A 4,757-nucleotide genomic window follows, 5' to 3' on the forward strand; every position below is an offset into this window, starting at 1 on the left:
TTCCAACACGTCACTCTGAGACTACACACTCCCGTGCTTCTGCGGCCAGATGGTGACCAGCAAAGCCACCAACCCCCCCCCCCCCCCCGGGGACCCTTTCATCAAGCCTGTGGAGCAGGGACCAGCACCTGGGAGCCAAGAGCAGATTTAGTCCTAGGAACAAGGATCCAGCAGTGTGGCGTCCGTGTCCTTTGCCGAGCCACCTGGCTGCTCCTGTTAGCAGTTCATTTTGGAAATACTGAGAACCAAAAATAGAACTCCAGCAAAGCTTAATCCTCCTGGCTTTCAAGACAGCTGCTGGGGCGGCTGCAGCCCGGCCACCAGAGGGCACTGTTGCCTGTGCAGGTGCTGGACCGTGGGCTATAGTGGGCCATAGCAGGCCATGGTGGCCGGCAGTTTCCTGGGAAAACCTAGAGCAGAAGCGACTGCCACCCCAGCTTCCCGGTTACGTGCTGTGGCCCCTCCTGGTCCTAGGAAAACCACTCGGCAACTCAGCCCACTGCTCTTTCCGCTCATGGCCGGACTGGTTCCTGTATTTTCTTGTCCTAGATTCTTCCGGGATCCACCCCAGAACCTAGCCCAGGCCTGACTGCCTAGTAAGTGTGAAATACACATCTAGGTGTTCAACAGATGAATGTGCAAAAGAGTGTAGTTAAGGAATTGTGAGCAGCATCCAGGAATAGCGTCAACAGTTTTAAACATCCAATTAGCTTCAATGAGCCCAGCAGTATCCCATGTAGAAGAGGGAAGATGCCCATGGACCTATTGGAGAGCGGCTTTCACGGGCCTATCAGAGAGCGGCTTTCATGGGCAGAGACAGCAGAGGAAGGAAACAAGCTGCTGGTACCGTAAGGCAGGTCGTTTTTAAACTTCCTTTCTTTCTAGGGAATTTCTGCCTAGTGAGGTTCGTCTGTTGTCTCTCTCCTGCTTCTGTGAGGGGCAGATCTTAGGGATCCGTCTGGTGATGTGGGCTTAGCGTGTGGGGCTCCGTTTGGGATTGTCCTCTTGGGACCCCAGCCCAGGAGCTCAGTACAAGTCAATGGGCTTCCCTGTGCTTTAGTTCATTTAAAAAACACTTAGCTGTTTTTGTGTACGTGTATATGATACACGTTTGTGTATGAAGTCATGTGTGCCGCAGGTCAGAGGGGAGCCTTGGGCGCTGATTCTCAACCTTGTTTTTGAGGCAGGGTCTCTCTTCTCTGCCGCTCGCTGTTCAGCGGACTCCAGGCCAGCTGGCCCCATGAACTTCCAGGCTTTTCTGTCTCCATCTCCCATTTGGAAGCAGGAGAGCTAGAATTACAGACATGTGCCACGTCCAGCTTCTTATAGGGATTCCAGGGGTCAGGGATCCAACTCAGGTCGTCAGGTTTGCCAGCAGGTGCTGTTCCCTTCTGAGCCACCTCCCAGCCCCATATCTTACTTAATGAAGAGAAGCTGCCCGAGTTTTAAAGGGGAGCGTGTTGGCCCAGAGGAGGCTATGACTGAGTGTTAAGGAGAAAACCATGGGTAAATAGAAGAGGAGACCAGACAGGTTTTGGGCAGGGAGACATGGCGTGAGTTTTGGGGGACACTTAGCTCAGAGGACACCATCCACTTACCATAATATTGTTGACTAAAGGGTTAAACTAAGGAGGTGGGGGTGTCTCAAGATGCCCTCCCTGCCCAGAATCCAGAGTCTCTGCCACCAGGGCCCCCACCCCCACCCAAGCTGTACCCTCACTGCCATCGCCCTGAGCCAGGACTGCAACAGAAGACTTCATCTTTGAATATCAGATACAGAGACGCAGCCTGTGTTGCTCGCACGGGCGGCTCAAGCACCGGCCGTCTACCGAGCTGCAGCCTCAGACAGGCATATCAGGGTGAGTGGTGCTGAGCCAGAGCAGAATCGGAGATTTCAGGGGTATTCATGGCTATATCACCCTGGATTTGCCTAATCTCGTCAGAGGAGTAAGAGATAACCAGAGCCAAGACATGCAGCGAGCTTCTCATCACAGGAGGTGGCATGTGGGACCAGAGCCACAGCGAGCCAGGGAGCCAGCGAGCCTGGCTGCTCCAGAGGAGCCGCAGACCCATCGTGTTCCACGTGCACGTACCCAGGGTTAACTCCAGGCTCTGCCTTGAACCAGCTTGGCTCTCAACTGCTGGCTTTCTTCCCGCAGGTGGTACGAGAGTTCTCCTTTCCGGCCACAGTTGTTACCCTTCAGCCTCTTCTAGTAACCGCCATGGTTCATAACCTACCCCCTACATACTCCCCAGGACCTCCAGCACCTTAGGTGACACCCCCACACCCTCTACACATTCTAGACAGGAGCAAGGCAAGAACCAGACTGTGTGCCCTGCTGAATGGCAGGGAGGGCCTAGAGCCAGGGGACTGAAGACTTGAGCCAAGACAGGAGACTTGGGCTGCAAGATGGAGTCGCTGGCTGCTGACTGCTAATATCCTTCTGACACTCAGGTAGGTTTCTGGACACCAGGGCAGCTAGAAGTGGCCCTAAGTGACCCTCCAGGGAGGGGACAATGTGGCAACCCCAGGACCGATGGACAATCTGGCTCCAAGGGAGTCTCCTCCCGCCCATTTCCCCTCTGGGCTCCAGAGCAGGTGGTCTGAGGCCAGAAGAGGCAGCCCAGCTGGCTTCCTGGGCAGCCAAGATCACCAGCAAGGGCACTGTTTGTTTTCCTCCACGAATGCCCAAGCTGGTTACCACTTGCCCCTGTGGTTGCCTGGGGAACTCTTGCTATTTTCATGCAGGTTCCGGATGATGAGCTGTGGAAACACTGGCGAGGTTGGTGGGGGAGGTGATACCCAAGTAGGCTCTGCCAGAGAGGAGAGCTTGGCAGGAAGAGAGGAGGCTCAGCATTCACACACAGAGCGCGGTGGAGAGGGTGGCTGGGGAGGGCTGTGCCCAGAGAGAGAGAACCAGCTCATTCATTCCCACAGCATCAAACACTCAGGGTTCTGGGCTTTGTGCTAGGTGGTATGGATATGGCAAACCAAGTGAGGTTGTCCAGCCCCGTGAGAAGCTGGAAACATGAAATACAACTTCAGTTCAGCAGGTTCTGTGCCACCACAGGGCCGTGCCAGGGTCCGAGAGGCTTCCCTGAAGACGTATCTAAGAGGATATAGGGTTTTGCAGCCAGTGTGGACAGCGGGGGCAGCATGTGTGTGGGTTCAGAAGAGACGAGCACAGCACTTGCAGTTCAGTCCTGGGCGAAGTGGGAGCCAGACCAGAACCAAGTCAGCAGGGAGGCTTTGGGGAGAAGTGTGCTGGGGCCACTGCAACTGTTGACCAAGGTTTCTGTCCCACCCAGTCCCGCAGTCGTTCAGTCCCAAAGAAACAACACAGAGGTCTACATTAATTATAAACTGGTAGGCCTATTAGCTCAGGGTTCTTATTAACTTTCTTACATTGTACATTATCCATTATTCTTGTCTGTGCTAGCCATGTGGCTCGGTCCCTAATATCAGTGAAGAGGCATTCTCATCTCGTTTTCTCTGTGGCTGGGTGACAACTGCAGACTGAATCTTTCCTCTTCCCAGAATTCTCCTGTTCTTGTCGCCCCACCTATACTTCCTGCCTGGCTTCTGGCCAATCAGCGTTTTATTAAAATACAATTGACAGGGTACAGACCGTTGTCCCACAGCATGAAACATTGGGATGAGGCCCCAGGTAACAAAAAATGTAGCCCAGGCCATTCTCTGGAGAGAGGCCAGTTTCCCCACTGCCCATGGGATGCAGGGAGGCTCCACAGAGCATCCAAGAGCCCTGAAGCTGCAGAGTCCTCCACCAGGAGAGCCAGGCTCGGGCTTGGACTCAAGCTGGCACTTGCTGCCCATCTGCACTTCCTCCAAATCCCAATCTGCTGCCCCAACGCTGGGCATGTGCGTAAATGCCTTCTGCCTGCCCGTGGCCATACCCCCGCTGGAAGATGCCTGCTGGCCTGAAAGGTGGGGCTGGCATGCAGCAGAAAGGGGACAAATGTGGAGAAATGCAGCCCTCACAGGTGCCAGGAGCCAGCTGGGCACAACACACATCTGCCTCCCCTTAGTCCCCAGCCAACCTTGTAGCTGTTTTTGTCCTCGTCATACACAGTAAGAAACCAAAGCTCCGAGATGCTAACTAGCCCCTCCAGAGCTGAAGCGATGAAGTCAGGATTCAAACGCATGCGTGACTCTGAAACCCATCCCTAAAGTCAGGATTCAAACACACGTGTGACTCTGAAACCCATCCCATGCCAGTGCTGAAGAGCCCAAGACAGAAAGGTACTGCCTCATGAGAACCTAAAGAGGTAACATGGCAGGGAACCACAGAGGGCACACAAGTCACTCAGAGACATTCACAGACATATGCAGACACACACATACAGTGTTAGAGACACACAGACACACATAGACACGGGCACACACACACATACAGTGTTAGAGACACGCAGACACACATAGACACAGGCAGACACACAGAGACATGGGCACACACACACATACAGTCTTAGAGACACATAGACACAGGCAGACACACAGAGACACGGGCACACACACACATACAGTCTTAGAGACACGCAGACACACATAGACACAGGCACACACACACATACAGTCTTAGAGACACGCAGACACACAGAGACACAGGCACACATACAGTCTTAGAGATACGCAGACACACATAGACACAGACACATACAGACACACACATACAGTCTTAGAGACACACAGACACACATAGACACAGGCACACACACACATACAGTCTTAGAGACAC

Source organism: Microtus ochrogaster, chromosome 6, assembly GCF_000317375.1.
Source record: "Microtus ochrogaster isolate Prairie Vole_2 chromosome 6, MicOch1.0, whole genome shotgun sequence".
In the NCBI taxonomy this organism is placed as follows: Eukaryota; Metazoa; Chordata; class Mammalia; order Rodentia; family Cricetidae; genus Microtus; species Microtus ochrogaster.